The 18,063-nt window shown below is 47.0% G+C and overlaps 1 protein-coding gene across 10 annotated transcripts in view; it reads left to right on the top strand.

Annotated features, from left to right (window-relative positions):
- The first annotated feature begins 208 nt into the window (after window positions 1-208).
- LOC138102373 (excitatory amino acid transporter 4-like) overlaps window positions 209-18,063 on the top strand; it is a 38,829-nt gene continuing 20,974 nt past the window's right edge. For 3 of the 10 annotated variants that reach the window (XM_069000070.1, XM_069000066.1, XM_069000061.1), the window contains exons 1-2: window positions 218-340; window positions 14,766-14,882. The gene's annotated coding sequence lies outside the window, so the exon portion shown is untranslated. Of the gene's footprint in view, window positions 341-1,454; window positions 1,538-10,272; window positions 10,403-14,765; window positions 14,883-18,063 lie in introns of those variants that run through there. The other 7 variants (XM_069000064.1, XM_069000065.1, XM_069000071.1 and 4 more) reach the window with 7 other exon arrangements.

Raw genomic sequence — 18,063 nt, 5'->3', positions numbered from 1 at the left:
GCCCTGCCCCCCATGCCCCCCGGCCCTGGGCAGCGGCCTCGTGCTGGCTGGGGGTGGTGGAGCCAGCGGAAGTCACGGGCACAAAGAAGGAATAAGGAACGAGCTGTGGATATGATGCTTGTGGCTAACCCCTCCTCTCCAAAGGATTTCTTTCCATCCGCAAAAGCTCAGTGCCTGGCGTTACTGTGCAGTTGGGAGTAGGCAGAGCCTGTCATTCGATCTGAACCGGCAGAGCTTAGTTCCTGAGCCAGTCTGAACTACCCCCCCTCCCCTCCCCCGAGCCCTCCACAACCTTTACTCCAGGTCTACAGTGTGACGGTATGGTGAGCACCCTGTAAAGGTAATACTCTGCTCAATTTTGCATGAAGACTTTGTTAATCATACAGGAGATCCCAAATTCCCGATCCAGGGAAGCATTAAAGATGTTAAGGGACTTGAAAGGATCAGAAATACTCTGTTTTATTTCTGGTTTTCAGAGATTTAGTGCGTTTCCCACCATCCCAGGAAGAGGGGATGAGGGAATGGGATATCACTAATATAATTTGTCCTTACAGTTTTTACGTGAATCCAGGTTTTGTGAACAGACGTTCATACACTTCTGACCTTCAAAAAGCAGCTTTGCTCTTGGACTGTGAAGGTGCTGAGCTGCCTAATGCAGTATATTGGCTATGTCACTGCTTTCTATTGGTCTTTTACATTTTCCCTGACAGCTATGCAAAATATGCATTTTAACCAGAACTCAGTATGTAATTTTTTGTGCTAGATGCCTGGTTGGTTAGACTGAGCAAGCACCACTTCTTTAAATTTCATTCTCTTTTCTGACACCACATTTTAAATTATCTGATCTGGAAGGTGCTAACAGACCTCCCCCATCAACTCGTTTTTCAGACAATGTTTTAAACATGTGGATGAAACATATATGCATATAAAAGTTCATCCAAGGGAAGCATATAATGGAATTGAAGCCTTACTAAATAGCCTTGTTGCTGCATACCTAAGTAAAATCCCTTAGAGATCACTTCTTTCCTGAGGCTCGTTCCCCTTCTTGGCAGTGTCTAAGCATGTTCCTGCTACAAGGTGGACGACTGGCCTCGCCCCCCCCCCCCCCCCCCCCCCCCCGCCGGGATTGGGATCGTGTGTGCAGCCACTTGCTCTGCATTTCCTCTTCCCTGCTGCGATCAGAGGCAGCGGGTGCCTTGGGGCCATTAGCAAGTGAGACACTCCATGGTATAGGAGTGTTAGAGGGCAGAGTCTGAATAATGTTGTATGTTAAAAATTATTTCTTTACTTGCTGGTTTTGTATAATTTCATTGCCAGGGAACTAGCAATAGTGCATTCAGTGTGAATAACAGTTTCCAGGACTTACAGCTGTGTAATTCCCATGGGATTTAATCCCATTGGTTAGCACCGGCTGTACACTGGTGACCTGAGTGACATTGTAGCACAAGGCTTTTCTGCCCAGACACTCGCACGCGTTTCTCACCTCTTCACAGGGAGCTAAACTAACCTGCTGTGAGCACAGCTGCAGATCAGGGAGGTAAGATGTGTTTGTGTGTGGGAAAGCACTGGGAAGAAGGGCAAATAAGTCAAAGCGATGGTTGCTGGGAGCACACAAAGGCTTTCAGACGGGATTCCTGAATTGTTGAAAGGCTGGCTTTCATTAGTTACTTTATCATTCATGTCTTTAAGTAAGAAGAGTCTGTAAATTTGACCAATTTTACACGAGGTAGCAGGGTTTGAGTTAACCTGGGGTGAGGACATGTCCAGGCTGATCACTTAGCAGAGGTGCAAGGAGTGCAAGCGTCAGGGGAACGGGTTTCTTGTGCTCAGCATGGCCAGAGCTGAAGGAGGGGTCGGTTCCGCTGGTCCCCATGCTGGAGCCTCACCCTTCATGTTGCACTGCATTGACTGTCAGCAGTGCTAAAAAAATATTTCAAAGCAGAGCAAAGTATGCAGGATGCTGTTCCAGAGGTACTTCTTATCATAGTGCTAAAAGAGGGCTGAGCAGATAATGCAGGTATCCTGGCAAATGTACACCATTCATGGGACCAAAGCAGACCAGCAGCCTGGCAAGCAGATAAACACAGGGCTGGTTTGCTTCCCAAGTTCTTCAGCATGGTATGCTCTGACGAAGAAGAGTGGAATTTTCCATCTGGTTAATCAGACTTTGCATGCCATGCTGCTGTCTCCCCACCATGGCTGCTTGCAGATGCCCATTTAGCTGCAGGCTATGAACGGTGAGATTTCTCAGGGGCTTCTCCTAGGTCAGGAGCAATCACTGGAAAAGTAGATCAGAGAGCTCACAGAGGAGGTGGCCTGATAAGCTGGGAACGTGTCTTCCCTTTGGCTCAGTTTCTGTAATGAGCTGTGAGATAGCTTGTGTTGCCTCTGTTGACAGTGTGCAGCCAGCACAGCACCATTCCACACTTTCCTGAGCAAGGACTTGAGCCCCACATGCCTGCCTGAGCTCAGCCTAACACCCACAGGCATCTGGGGCCACCTCATGACCCATCTGCTTTATGACCCATGATAGGGAACGGGGAGAAAACTCCCTGTCTGGGAACTTGGAAAGGATGCTTGGTTGGAGGCAGGAGTGATCCCATATAGTGTGACTGCCTATAGACAACTGTGCTGTGTGCTGGCACAGGACAGCCAGCTTGGTGCACCCTTCCCATGTATGGAGACCTTCCGAATCACAGCCCTGTACTGTCTGTGCATGCCTCCTTCATGGGCCAGGGAGATCCAGGCACCAGATCTGTGCAGTCTCAGTGGGTGAAGTGTGCTCGGCAAACCCTTCTGTAGCACCAAAGGGGGCAAACCGATCCCTGAGACACCAGCTCTGGAGAACTGTTTGAAGATAAGTCCATGCTTCCCCTGTAATACTTCAAAGATGTAGCAGAAAGGGCAAAGCTTATGAAGCTGAACCTGTTCAATGGTTAATCTGAAAGCTGGTTTATTGACTTCAGACTGCATTAACATATTAATCTATAAAAGAGTGATCTGGCAGAAATCTTGCTGACTGGACAAGATACAAAGATAGGCATAGCTACCTATGCCTTTGGTGTAAGATACCATTTGACAACAAAGGCAGTTTGGCAAGGAGATGCATGTAGTGTCACCTGCAGTCTGAAAGAGGAGATCCTGTATCTTTCTCATACAGCTTCCAGGAGATGCTCCACAGTGAGGAAGATTTGGAGATTCCTGCTGGATCTGGGAACCTTTGAGTTCTCTGCTTGGGGGTCTTACAGCAAGGCTCTACCCCAAGGTAAACAGATGTTTTGTCAAAATTAGGAGCCTAAGAAACGTGACAGAAGAGTGTCATTAACAGAGTGATATAAAGTCTCTGAAGAAGAGAGAGGTGCTTTTTCTAGAGAGAACTTGAGAGAGTGAAATACAAAGTTCATGAGGAATGGTTGTAAGCAGATGGTTTTAGGGGATTCTGCAATTCAGTAAAGGAAAGCCAATGGTGTAGATTTCCTCTAGAGCTGTCTGCATTCTCTGAAGTCTTGTGGTTTCCTCCAGAAAGCCATTGAATAACAGGGTAGACTCCCAATGGACAGCAAATTGCAAAATCAGACCCCAGAAGTCAACGTAACACTTCAGTCTGTAGTTTAAGATCTCCCTTGGAAAGAGAGGAAGAGGAACCATGTGAATCTATGCTGAGGGAAGTGTTGATTTGAGGGTGCATCTGGAAAAAACTTGGAGGTGCTGCTGTCCCAGTGACAGTTGCAGGATCATCCACCTTGCCTAAGACTTTCATACCACCGACCTCATTTGCATTTTAGCCTCTAAGACTGCCTGCAGGTGCTGTATGCACGCATGTTTGCTTACCCATGGGGATTAAGCTACAGCCTCTTGGTGTGTCAATGTCAGCATTACCATCAGCATTAGCAGGTTCGGTTCAGCTCCTCTACAGCAGCAGCTGACTGCTTCTTCCTCCTTGAGTGCTTATGCATCATATCCAGGGTCAGGTAGACCCAGGCTTATATAATCTGCCTGAAACTGTGGTGAATTCATGACCACCAGAAGGTGGTAATGCAGGTTCCAAAATTTTTTTAAAATAGTATATTCTACTTAAAAGAAAAATAATTAACACAGGACTATTCCTGTCCTGAAAAAGGAGGTCAGATTAGATGATCACACTTGGTCCCTTTTGTCCTTGTAATACATATACAAATACATAGCATTGGGTGCTGTTGGAGAAGAGCACAATGCCAATGGTAATACCATATGGAGAATGCCAAAGAAAATGGGCCAAGTTAAATTTGGACAAATATATCATCAGAGCAGCAGAAGTGAAGCATTGCCATCCTGTTTTCCCAGCTCAGAGAAGGCAGACAGCCCATAGCAGTATCAGACCAAGCTACTTGAAGCAACAGAAATGCTTTGTGACATCCTTTGGTTGTATTAATAGAGGATATCCAAATGAAAGTCACGTGCTGTTGTTGCAATATCATGCAAGCCATTCCCCTGAAATAATTAATTGCCAGTTCAGACATTTCAGTCTATTAACATGGAACAGGGTGTACATGAAAGTGCTCTATTGCAGAGTCTTAGCCACAGAAATAAACCACGCTCAGAACAAATAATGATTGTGTCCACTACGGTTCAGAAGACTGTTGCTGCTGCTGCCAAGGATTGTTTGCTTTTTTTTAAAATTGCTCGGCTACATAAAAAATGCATTCAAACAATATAGTGCAACCTAAATGTAGCTCTTCTCAACACAGCTGCTCTTCCAGTTTTGGCCTTCCTACTACCATGGTTGTCCTATGGGATAACATCACTCTATACTGAAGATTCTTGGGTTACCAGGGAGCTTCTAACAACAATCAAGCCAGAAACTGTTTCAGAGCGATTGCTTCCAACTCAATAACCTTTGCTTCCTAAGAACCCACCTCTTATTCTTGCCTGGGATTTCCTTCTCCCTAACCCTTCTTTGTTACCTCATCATCACCCACCTGTGGTGGCAGGGAGGTTGGGGAGTTAGGGAAGAGCAGCAGGAAAGTGCTGCTGAGGAGGGAACAGAGCAGTGAAAAGACAAAGTGAGAAAAACTACCAAGGTGAATAACCCAGGCTCACTAGAGATAAGCCTGGGGGTGGCGTGCTGATGTTTGAGAGATGGTGTGCTAGTGAGGTCCTTCAGTCTGTCATCTCCATGCTTGCAAAGGGATGGAGATTGATGTGGCAGCAAAGAAGCAAGAATTTTTGATGGGTTAGAAACCATGGAATCATCTGAGAATGGTCACATAGGAATTAGGGCTTCTCCCTCCAAAAAGGTGGTGGTATCAATAGACCAACTGAAGTGCACCTACACCAATACCTGCAGCATGGACAACAAACAGGAGGAGCTGGAAACCACGGTGCATCTGGAAAACTACAACATAGTTGCCATCACAGAGACATGGTGGGACAACTCGCATGACTGGAGTGCTGCAATGGGTGGCTGTAGACTTGTCAGAAGGGACAGGCAAGGAAGGGGAAGCATTGGGGTAACCCTGTGTGTGAGGGAGTGTTTTGACTGCCTCGAGCTTAATGATGGCAACTGATGCCACAAGATTTTTTCTTTTTATATATTTTTCATATAGTCATAGCTTTGTAGATGATTATTGTATTGCATAGTTATATCATTTCTTAGTTTACTTCAGTACTTTTCCAGTAGTCTATTAAGACAGACACATTCCTGGAATCCTATTCTAATCTTTCTTCTTCAGTGAACCAAGGGCATTCTTCTGCTTTCCTGTGTATGTAGACATAAACAATGTGGGGCTATAACCAAGGCGGGAAGGCTTCAGTAGGAGGCTGAACCAAGGGGGGAATTACTTTATTAACTGTACTTCTAATTGGGGATTCTTGTCAATTATGCTAATACGCTAATCTTATAAAAGTGTCATAGCCCTATATCACGTGTGCATTTGGGTCTGATAAAGGCATCACAATGATAAGGTTGAATGCTTATGTTTATGGTTAAGGGGGAATGTCAATGACTGTCATAGACTGACCAACCAGGAAGAAGAGGCAGATAAAACATTCTATAAGCAGCTGGAAAAATCCCCACAATCACTGGTCCTTGTTCTTGTGTGGGACTTCAGCTTACCAGATGTCTGCTGGAGATTCAACACAGCAAAAAGAAAACAGTCTAGGAGGTTCCTGGAGTGCGTGGAAGAGAACTGCCTGACACAGCTGGAAAGTGAGACAGCCGGGGAAGCTGCCCTGCTGGACTTGCTGTTTGTGAGCAGAGAAGGACTGGTGGGGGATGTGACAGCTGAGGCTGTCTGGACACGGAGATAATGAGTTTTTTACTGGAGAAATAAGGAAAGGAGACAGCAGAACTGCCACCTTGGCCTTCCAGAGAGCAGACTTTGGTCTGTTTAGGAGACTGATTGAGAGTCCCTTGAGAAGCAGCCCTGAAGGGCCAAGGGGTCCAGGAAGGCTGGACATTCTTCAAGAAGGAAACCTTCAAGGCACAAGAACAGGCTGTCCCCATGTGCCAAAAGACGAGCCGGTGGGGAAGAGACTGGCCTGGCTGAACAGAGAAATTTGGCTGGAACTCAGGAAGGAAAAGAGCATTTATCACCTCTGGAAAAAGGGGCAGGGAACTCAGGAGGACTATGAGGATGTTGGGAGGTTTTGCAGGGAGAAAGTTGGAGGGGCCAAAGCCCAGCTAGAAATTAATCTGGCCACTGCTGTAAGAGATAACAAAAAGTGTTTCTATAGACACATCACAACAGGAAGGCCAAGGAGAATCTCCATCCCTTATTGGATGCGGTGAGAAACATTGCCACAAAGGATGAGGAAGAGGCTAAAGTACTTAATGCTTTCTTTGCCTCAGTCTTTAATAGCGCGAACAGTTATCCTCAAGGTACCCAGAGGACTGAACTGGAAGACAGAGATGGGGAGCACAATGAAGACTCTGTAATCCAGGAGGGAATGGCCAGTGACCTGCTATGCCACTTAGACCAGCATAAGTCCAAGGATACTGCAGGAGGTGGCAAAAGAGCTCACCAAGCCTCTCTCCCACGTTTTACTAGCAGTCCCGGTCAGTCAGAAAGGTCCTGGATGATGGAAAGTCAGCAAATGTGAGGCACATGTATAAGAAGGATTGGAAGGAGGATCCAGGGAACTACAGGCCAGTCAGTGCCAGAGAAGGTCGTGAAGCAGATCGTCTTAAGCTGTCACATGGCATGTGTAGGACAACCAAGGGATCAGGCCCAGCCAGTATGGGTTTATGAAAGGCAGGTCCTGCTTGACCAGCCTCATCTTCTGTGAGGAGCTGACCTGCTTAGTGGATGAGGGAAAGGCTATGCATGCTGTACACCTCAGCCTTAGTAAAGATTTTGACACTGGTTCCCACTGTATTCCAGAGAAACTGTCTGCTCATGGCTTGGACAGGTGTACTCTTTGATGGGTAAAAACTGTCTGGACATCTGAACCAAAAGAGTGGTGGTGAATGGAGTCACATGCAGCTGGGACCGGTGGTGTTCTCCAGGGCTTAGTTTTGGGCCCATCAATGATCTAGATGAGGGGATCAAGGACACCCTCAGTCATTTCACAGATGACACCAAGCTGGCTGGGATGTTGATCTGCTGGAGGGCAGGAATGCTCTGCAGAGGCAATTTGACCAGCTGGATCAATGGGCCAAGGCCAGTGGTGTGAGGTTCAACAAGGCCAAGTGCCAGGCCCTGCCCTTGGGTCACAAGAGCCCCATGGAACACTCCAGGTTCGGGGCAGAGTGGTTGGAAAGCTGCCAGTGGAGAAGGGCCTGGGGGTGCTGAACATGAGCCCAGGTGGCCAAAAAGGCCAATGGCACCTGGCCTGTATCAGCCACAGTGTGGCCAGCAGGATCAGGGCAGTGACCGTCCCCCCTGTGCTGGGCACTGGTGAGGCCCCACCTCAAGTCCTGGGTTCAGTTTTTGGCCCTTCACTCCAAGAAAGACATTAAAGGGGCTGTAGCATGTCCAGTGAAGGGAACAGAGCTGGGGAAGGGTCTGGAGCACAAATCTGATGAGGAGCAGCTGAGGGAGCTGGAGGGGCTCAGCCTGGAGAAAGGAGGCTGGGGGTGATCTTATCACTCTCCACAATTCCCTGACAGGAAAGTGGAGCCAGGTGGGGGTTGGGTTCTCCTCCCAGGGAACAAGGGACATGACAATAACAAATGACCTCAAGTTGCACCAGGTGAGATTCAGACTGGAAGAATTTCTTCACCGAAAGGACTGTCCAGCCCTGACACAGCTGCCCAGGACAGTGGTGGAGTCCCCATCCCTGCAGGGATTTAAAGGCCATGTGGATGTGGCACTTCAGGACATGGGTTAGTAGTGGGCTTGGCAGTGCTGGGGGAATGGCTGAACTTGATGATCTCAGAGGGCTTTTTCAAACTGAACAATACCCTGGACCATGGAAAAAAAACACATAAGGTTTGATCCTCACTATTTGAAAGCATGACTCAGAAGGAATGGAGTGAGATCAGACAAGGCAGGAAATGAAGAGGTAAAGTCAGATGGCATTCATGTCACTATATGTGGGTATTCAGTTAATGTGCCAGTCTGAAAAGCCTCTTCCTGGACAGATAGCGGTTTTCAGAAATACGAGTCTGGAGAAAGGGACAGGGAATGGCCCAGTCTTCGTATTTACGCTGCTTTCTCCGGCCTCTGTGGCAAGGCACATCCACCTTGTGCTGTACTGAAGTTTATTCTTCTTCATAGCAGGAAATTCTCTTATTGGAAGATTTTGCCCGAGTTTCAAGAAGAAATAATATATTTGTAAGGGCAATCCATGGGAGCCATGGCACCTGTCATTCTGGCAGACTGTATTTCACAGTGCTTCAAAGGGTGTACAATGATGGGCCCTGAGAAATGCTTCTACCTACTGTGAATTCATTTGTGAGGTTGCATTGCACATCCCTCTGTAGACCAGCCAGAGCAATTGGGCACATGTAGAGTTCAGCTGTCCAAATCTATAAGTGAGTGCAAGAAAACTGCCTATTACCATAAAGAAGAATCTCATATATGTGTAAAGAGTTGTTTAATAATTAAAATGCCAATAACGCATATAGAAGGCAGCTCTGGTATTTTGCATTTATAACTGATCTACTGCAGAAGCAGAAAGTGATTTTTCAGCCGCTGTGACAAAGAACATAAACTCTGTGCTGATATTCAGCCAGGCAGCTGATGACTGTTGGCATCTTCACTGAAACTCCACTCTGCATGGAAACCGCAACAGTGTAGAGCAGAGAGCTGCTAAACCTGGGAGCCTGAGAACCAGGAGGCCAATTGTGCAAGTAGAAAGCACAGCCAACCACAGGCTGCAAGAGGCAGAGCAGAGGTGGGAAGGAAGGAGAGATGCAGCCTGCTCATGGAAAGGAAGAAAAGTCAGTGCCACATTGGCATTGGAATTGTCTCTGTGCAGCACAGGCAGTGGAAGAAAGCTGCATTCCCAAGTAATGGGTAAAACACAAAATACAGTAGAATTAAATGTACAAATACAGTAAGGCAAGTGAAAATAAAAAGGTCTTTAGAAAGAACTTGTTTATGGCATGAAACCTGAATCAAGTCTCTTTCAAATAGGTCAGGCCGAACAACTGCTGGTTTGTAGTGCAGCAGACAAGCATGGGGCTGGGAGGAAGAGTCAGAGGTGGATTAGGGCAGGGAAGAAAATCAAAATTACTCCTCACCCCTCTTGTCATGCTGTGGGAACCAAGTGAGTTTCCATCAGAGAACCTCTCAGGATGGGAGCAGGGGATTTATTCTCCAGTGGCACTGGCAGTGTAGTTTCTCAAACTGTTTGAGAAAATGGTGCTTTTGAAAAGTCAGGCTTCAGAGTAACCACTACAAGAATCTGCAGTTTGCACTGGCTATGCCTGTATAGTGATTTACAGGGATTGCTAAAAGCAAAATGTACATAACAAATCACACAAACTCCCAGCACAGAACTCCTCCTAGGAGTGCACAACTCAAGTTCCCTGTGCACCTGGAAGAAGCAGGGAGCATGAGCTGGGATTCAAAATAGCTAAAATGCCTCAGTCACATACACTCTCAGCAGAGTCAAGAAGAAAATGAGGGCACTTTTAGAATGACAGAAACTTCAGAAACTCACAAAATTTGTCTCACTCATCAGTTGAAACTACCCAGACAAATTTTGGGGGTAATAATTTTTGTCATTAGATATAACATTTTTTAACTTCACCCTCTTTGTTTTGTTGTCCCATCAGAAATTCTAACTGAATGTCCTGGCAGGTGCTGTCAGTGGGAACGGCATCACATGCTCTTTCTCTTTTAGCTCTCTGGGCCCTGTTCTCCTTGGCCCTTGCTCCTCCCTCCAGGCCACATCCAGGAAAATGCACCATAGCAGCTTGGCTACACGGGGACGCTGCAGAGCACCATGAGACCTGTGGTCTATAAAAAATGAGGTAAAAAAATTATGAGAGGCACTTACATGAAGAAATACTATAGCTCAGGTAGGAGTAGATTTGCATCAGTGTGATCCAAACCAAAACATTTCTTTACATTTCTAAATTTTCCTAAGCTTCATGTGTGGTAAGAGTTGAAATTTTGACATTTTGTTAAAAAATAGGGCAAAAATAGATGTTGAAAGATTGGCATTTCCCATAGGAAGGAAATTCCATTATTTGAGCAGCTCTGTGAAACATGAAGGAAGTTCATTTGCAGAAAGTCTGCTAACTTGTAATGAAGGTCACAGCTGCATAATTGGACTCTGTTCCCAGGGCCAGTGAGCAATGCAGGAGACAGAATTAATACCAACCCCCAAATTAAGGTTACTGTAACAAGGAGAACAAGACTATAGAATTGCAAAATCCAGGGAAGGGAGGGCTGAAGGATTGCTTAACACACAAAGAAATCACATCTTTCCCCACGATAATTAGCAGCAGGGAATATCCCGGTGGCTTTTTACACTCCAGCAGAAAGTATCCATGTCCTAGGACAGGCCTAGGTATGGATGGTCCATATCCATCCTCCCAGTCACCACATGTTCAGTTGACAGGGCTGTCACACTTACCTGCCATTCACTACATCATGGTGCTTAAGGGGTTTTTTTCCAGCAGTTCAGAGAAATCAAGCACTTTCAAAAGGCAGATATGCTAAGTGCTTGTTGGAAGCCAGGAAAGCCATGGGAGAGTGGATACAACCATCTACTTGGGTTTTGTGTCCCAGCCCCGCAGCCTCAATGCCTCCTCCAGGTTGTGTGTCCAAACTGGACACTCTAACTGCATTCTAACAGAGACTGACATGGGAGATTTACCTCGTTACGAGTCAACCCTTAGCCCATTTTTAGGTGTTTTGCTTTTTAAAGATCCAATAGAAGTCAGTCTTTCTTAAAAGGCAGAGATGATAAAGGAGTTGTTCTGCTAGAGCTGCAAACCTCTCCTTTAGATACACAAGCCCTTTGTAAAAATTTGTCTCTAGAGTCCTTTGCCCAGAACTTCACTTGTTTAGGACTAGAGTCTTTCCAATTTGGGCAGAGATACTGATGCCGTCTGAATTTTTACCTTTTTTCTTTTATATATTTTCTGTATTCTTTACACATATATTTGTAGCTTTATAGTCTATTATTGTAACTTAGCTTTAGTATTTTTCTAGGCAGAAAGACAAAACAAATTCCAGGACCCCTATGCTATCTTGGTTCTCCTTAGAAACCAAGGTTCGAAACAGCTCTTTGAGACATATTTTTATAAACAGGGCCTGGTCCTTATCTGAGGGTGGAGGATTTAGAAAGTGCTAGAGCTAGGGGGGGCATGACTTCATCGAGTGTACTTCTAATTGGGGGGCTCTTGTCAGATATTTCAATTTGCAAAATCTATAAAAATTGTACACGTGTCACACGGGGCAAGCATCTTCGGCATTTTCCACCCAACGGACTGTGCATCTAAGGATTCTAATATAAAGGTACCCCTTTTTATCACCCCAACTGTGTCTGGCTCATATTTCTAGGACTAGAGAAAAAGGCATCAATACATACTGAGGATGCATTTAAAGACGGAATGGGTGCAAAACAAAGTGCCCTGTCCCTATGTAACATTTTTAGTGTACTTGTGGAATTAGCATAAATCATTTTGAAAGGTGTTTTGTGGAGGAAATTTCCAGGGAGCTGATTTTGGAAAGCTGTTCCAGGCTGTTTCCCATCAAGTCCTTCCTTTATCTTCAAGCAGCTGTGCAAGGATAGCATCAGAACACCCTCTGTAAGGTGATTCCATGACGAGGTGCAGTTGTCATGTCTTTTCTTGTTGCCTCTCACAAGCTGACATTGTGAGTTTCCTTTTTAGCCATTGTTGAAAACATAGAGTATCATGTGGCCTCTGTTTGATGTGGATGATCAAGTGTACCTGGCACTCATAGAACAAGGAGAGACTTGGGGGATTTAGCTGACCATGGGGCTTGTTCCCCAAGGATTGCCCTACCCTGGAAAGACTGTCTGGGCATCAGGCAGCTCCATCCTGAGGGAGCAGAGCTCTTCACCTCCTCCATAGCTTCAGGCTGCTGCTTTGTGTCCTATTTAATAACTCAAAGTTGTCTGGAATTTGCCAGGTACAAGTCGAAATATAGAAAAAGTTGCCAAAGGACAAGGTTTAAGGGACTTGTCACTGCAAGTTTATGGCTTGTAAAGGCCTATGGCTGCTAACCAGGGGATTAAAAACCAGGGTAGGAATTAGCACAGATTCTAGGAGCCAAGCCGAACTTCAGGCATAGGAGGTGAAAAGGACAACCATTCACTGCTGCCTGAGGTGCAACTGGGGAATAGAGCAGCATTTGAGGGGTGCTCTGCCACTCTCTGGGTAGCACCAGAAGCGCATTTGTCCAGGTCAGGAGTGCTCTGGTAGAGGTCATCAGCCCCCAGCAGTAGCCAGCAGTGCTCTCAAGGGCCCTTCTGCAAGACCAGCTTCTGGCCAAGCTATGCAAGAAGTAGGGGCATGAGGAATAGGAGATGTCCTTTCTCTGGGACTGCTCCAGCAATGGCTGATGTTGTGAACCAGCAGAAGCAGGAAAGAAGATCAGCCATGTACCAGATTGGGCTGCCACAATCTGTCTCCCTTTACCTCTGTGGCTGGACTGGCTCTCAGCCACATTTCTGCAGGAGGGTTTTGATGCGTGGTACAGGCAGAGCACACCTTTTCCCCAAACCCAGAAACATTAATTTTGGAATAAAAATATTTTCTTGTGTAGCCCATTCCAATATGTGTTTTGCTGGAAAGATGACTGAAACTTTGCAGGGTACAGTACTTGGATTTCCAATGTCCAGTTGACACTTGCATGACCTGAGATGTTGTTGAACCTTCAATAGGAAGATCAGGGCCATTAGTGCCACTTGAGCCATGGAATAGCGTGAAGACCAAGCAATTTATTTGGTTCAGAAAGTGTGTCCTTGTCTCCTGACGCAGCGATGGCTTGTGTGAAGCAACAAGGGAGAATGGCAGAGATAGTCAAGAGCCCAGACTCCAAATGGTTCATTGAGTGAAGTCCCATCAAATTACCATCCTGATTTATGGTTGCACTCAGTAATTTTGAAGTTGTTTTCAAACCTAAACAATTCTATGATCAATGTCTGAAAAAGCCAGTTGGTGCTGGGAATTGCTCTCTGTAACCTGGGCTGAAGAGGTCCAGTTCTTCTCTTCCTACAGAGCCGATGGAGACACAGGATTTGGGGGGATTTAATTTCCAAGGTCCTCTGTCAAATGAGCATGACACTTTGGCTTTGACCTACTCCTGGATGAGTTCAAACTCTGTCACAAGCTCCCGCTGAAGACACAACATATCAGCCTTGGTATGCCAAAGCCAGAGCACAGAGCACAACCCTACTCTGGGGCCACCTGAATTAAGGAGAAGGCTACTTTCATTAAAATGATATCATTTCATGATATGTCCATTGTGAGTCATGTATCTGGTAGGGCTAGAAACAGAGGTGCTGTTGTAACTTCAGTGCTTGATTTTTGAATATAATTTTTCACTCTGCCACATTCAGAGGCCAGCATGGGCTGTGTGGTACTCACATCTGCAACCTGACTTGTGGTTTTGACATAGTGCATTGATCAAAAATTTGAAATGTGGGACTTTTATCTAAGAAACTGCATGAGGAATCAATATTTAAGAAATCAGTCAGCAGTGGAAGTTTCGCCTGCTTCCTTGAAATCAGAACCTGTCTCCCTGACAGCCTGTACAGCTAGTGTATTTCCTTTGCACGCTCAGTGAACTGGTTCCTCTTTATGATGTGCCTAATACATCGAAGGGAAACTGCAGCAGTCTGGCTGAGGCACAGACACATGTCTATCCCCTAAGGCTGATCTGGATAAACCACAGGGGTTGTCTGGACCTCAGAGGTCCTGTGCACACAGACTGGACCTGTGAAGGACCTGCCTGTCCAGCACTCAGCTGTTGCTGCTGGATTGATTTATGCATGCAGCCTCCCCTGTGGAAGGAACCCTTGTAAGGGGCAGGAGTGGAACGGGGATGAGATCTGACTCTCATTTAACAGCTGCCCTGCTGTCTGTTACTGCTAACTCTTCTTGAAGCTTGTGTGAGGAGGCAGAAGAAGTGCAAACCCACTGGTACTGTGAAACCCAGTAAGGGCTCTATGCAACCTCCTGGTGACAGGTGCTTTCTGTGCTCTGGTCTGGTGCAATCATCAAAGATTTTTTCTGTCTCCTCCTACATGCCACTCCCCCACCCCTTACTGCCATGTATCCTGAGCATATTACAGTCTTCCTTTCCTCTCTCAGGAGGTACTGCTCAGAGCTCTCTGCTAACACTGAACCTTTCTAGGGAGAAAATCCTGCTTCCTGCCTTTGAAAGAATTAAAGAACAAAACAACTCAGAATAATCCCCCAAGACGAAATCAACTCACTGCCCTCTCTGCTTGACAGCCTGCACTGGTTCCAGGTGAGTGGTTTTGTCTGTGAATCCGGATGCATGAATAAGAGTGGTGCCAGTACCAGGGGCTGAAGCAGGGCAGGAGATTTCCTTGGGCATGTGCATGAGAGAGTGGCAAGGATAGCTCTCATCTGCTTTAGGACAGGGGTCTGCCCAGTGGAGGGTGCTCTAAAAGTGGGACTCTGTGTCCTGGGCTGGGGTCAAATGCCTGGTGAGGAGCTTGAGCAAGACAACCTTACCACAGGAGGTGGTAAGCAAGCTGGCATGAGTAGGGAGCATTGCAGAGAGTGGCACTTGTCCTTCCAGTATTGGACTTAGGCCCCAGACCCACTGCTCAGTTGGTGATCACTTTGTCATTGTAGAGCTCAGCTGGGCTGAAATTACTGCCTATTGCGATTCCTCTCCCTTTAGCTGGTGCTCTCTCACAGAGATGGGTCAGTGGCTAGGCCTTGAGCAGATCTGTTCTCCTCCTGGGCCCACTGTTGTGGTGGGAGTTGTCTGGGAGGGGGCTGGCTGACATTTTGGTATCAAAAACCACAGATGCCCTACTGAGCAGAAAGCCCTTCCAGGGGCTGCTATAGCAATGCAAAGATGGCTGAGTTGGGCTTGTGAATGGAAATTTTCAACCTAGGCTCTTTGGCTGCTCTGCTTTCAGCTTGTACTTCCCTTCCCAAGGACAAGCAATGGGCCAGGCTGCAAAGGATCTAATAGTATGAGGGGTGAGGATGCCTGCAGCCAAGGGGGGTTCTACGAACCCTGTGAAGATAGAGATCCTGGCCCTCAGGAGTGAAAAAAAAGCCCAGCCAATAGCACAGTGGCTGGACTTAATGCTCCTGATCACAGGCACTGAGCTACTGATGGGGGGAAGTCAGGTGGGAGTGGAGACATTTACTCCTCCTTTGCCATCCTTGCAAAGACAATCCCCACAAAGCACCTGTTTTAGTAAGCTGGCAATGGGGGGACTGTAGCTTCCCACTCTGGAGTGCCCATGGTCTGCCCGAAAGCAAGTAGAACTTGAGAGCTGCTGGCAGCAACTTTCAGACCACTGAGCAGAGTGACATGTCCCTTTCTTGCAAGTACTGAGCCTCCCCTCCCACCGTGTGAGGATGGGCTATTTAACTCCTCTCCCTTGGTGACCCAGCACCAGAAGTCCACCGCGGAAAGACTGGCACAGCTTTTTCAGTGACCCCCTGCCTTGCCCTTCCATATCTGCCTAACTCTGCACAGCTCTTTCCAAAACCTCTCCTTCTGCAGAGATTTCTCCTTCTTCTCCCACTTAGGGTGCTTCCTTGCTGCTACCTGCAGAGACTTCCCTGACTGAAAATTCTGGTTTTGATTTTGAACATAAAGCAGAGTTTCCTTGGAGACAAGAGAAACAGTGGGCTCCAAGTGCTGATTATTTCACAGTCTGACCAGCTTTCAGCAATGAAAACTAAAAAGGGACTTGCATTAGCAAAGGGAAGAGGGAGCCTGGAGCAGCCATCATTGAGGGGGACACCTGACATGCTTTTCCAGTGTCATCCCTTTAGCAGCATGGCTTGACCGAGTGCCACGTGCGGTGCCTGTGGCAGGGTGTGATGGTACATGCTGTACCAAACACTGCTGTCTTGGGATTATAGTGCCTCTCCTCCACCAGCCCCTGGAGGCTGGTAAACCTGGGAGAGGGTTTGCGATGGGCATTTCTAATTTGGCTGACTTCTGCCAGTCCCAGGAGTAAAACTGGCTAATTAGATTAATCCCTTTTGTGTTCTTCTACACAGACATTAGCAATAGTGGGACAATGGTGTAAAGCAGCCCCATTTCAGTCGTTGTCTCCCATCTATTTGTTCTGTGTACTGACAACTGGGCCTGTCCCAGCCAAGAGCCTGAACCCTCTGAAGAATGGAGCTCTCCTCTGCTGTGCTGGCCATGCAGATTTTTGCCTCCCTTGGGGCAGGTTATTTGATCATTGGCTGATATCTCTTGGACACGTTAGCAATCAGAAAGCTGCGCCAGCATGCTGTATGAAGGCAGAGGAAGCAAGCATGGGATAACTACTGTGCTCTGCCTCATGAGAGAGCACAGCACAGGGCTAGAAAGCAGACACAGTCTTCATCTGAAATTTTTGTTACTTTCTCCAATCCCACACACCATGGCAAGAGCACTCTGTAATGCCATGTCCTGCCAGTGGTCAGGACCTCCCCCTTTCCCAGAGAAGTATCTCACAGTGGATCCATTTGACTGATGGCTCCCCCTCTACTGAGACATCCCTGGGTTCCTCACAATCTGTCCAACAGCCACAAATGGCACTTGGCTGTTTCAATGAAGCAGCATTTTCTTGTTTGTCTTTCAGTGTGGTGCAGAAGTGCTGTGCAGGGGTCAGAGGGTGAGAAGAGTGGAGAACCGACCATGTCCCCGTGCTAATTATAAATGTAAATCAGCTCCAGGACACTTCCATGGACAGGATGTGTCAGTGCTGTCTGAAGTTCCGTAAAGCTTTGTCTCATATCATATCAGGAGAAGGAAGGTCACAGCATTGCTGAGGTTGGCAGGGACCCCTGAACATCATCTAGTGCAATCCCCTGCCCAAAGCAGAGTCAGCCACAGTTGGTTCCTCAGGACTGTGTCCAGACAGCTTTTGAATATCTCCAAGGATGGAGAACCCCCCGCTAGCCCTTCTGTGCAACCTGTCCCAGTGTTCAATCTGTCTTGCAGTGACAAAGATTCTCTTTATGCTTAAGAAGAATTTCCTGGTACTTCAATTCATGTCTGCCACCTCTCAGCTGGTCACTGTGCAACACTGAGAAAGGTCTGGCACTGAATTCTTCACACCCTCCCTACAGGTGTACGTTGATGAGACCCACCCCCCTTCTCTCCTCCAGGCTGAGCAGTCCCAGATCTCCCAGTCTTTCCTCATGGGAGATGCCCCAGTCCCTCCATCATCTCTGCAGTCCTTCAGTGGACTCTCTTCAGTGTGTGGATACTGGGAAGCCCAGATCTGGACACAGCACACCAGCTGCGGCCTCACCAGTGCTGAGTCAGAGGGGTGGGATCACCTCTCTCAACCTGCTGGCACAAGCACAGCAAAGTTTCTGGACTCTGCTGCTGGTCCCACCTGGGATGTCCCGGGAGTTCTGTGGTCCCAGGGGTGATGTACCAGATGCAGGCCCTAAGAAACTGTTATTAGGGGTTTGATGTTGAGTTTTGTCTG

The sequence above is a fragment of the Aphelocoma coerulescens genome, unplaced genomic scaffold, assembly GCF_041296385.1.
Source record: "Aphelocoma coerulescens isolate FSJ_1873_10779 unplaced genomic scaffold, UR_Acoe_1.0 HiC_scaffold_73, whole genome shotgun sequence".
Taxonomy (NCBI): Eukaryota; Metazoa; Chordata; class Aves; order Passeriformes; family Corvidae; genus Aphelocoma; species Aphelocoma coerulescens.
The sequence above is the reverse complement of the archived record's forward strand: the minus strand, read 5'-3'. Positions and strand labels throughout refer to the sequence as shown.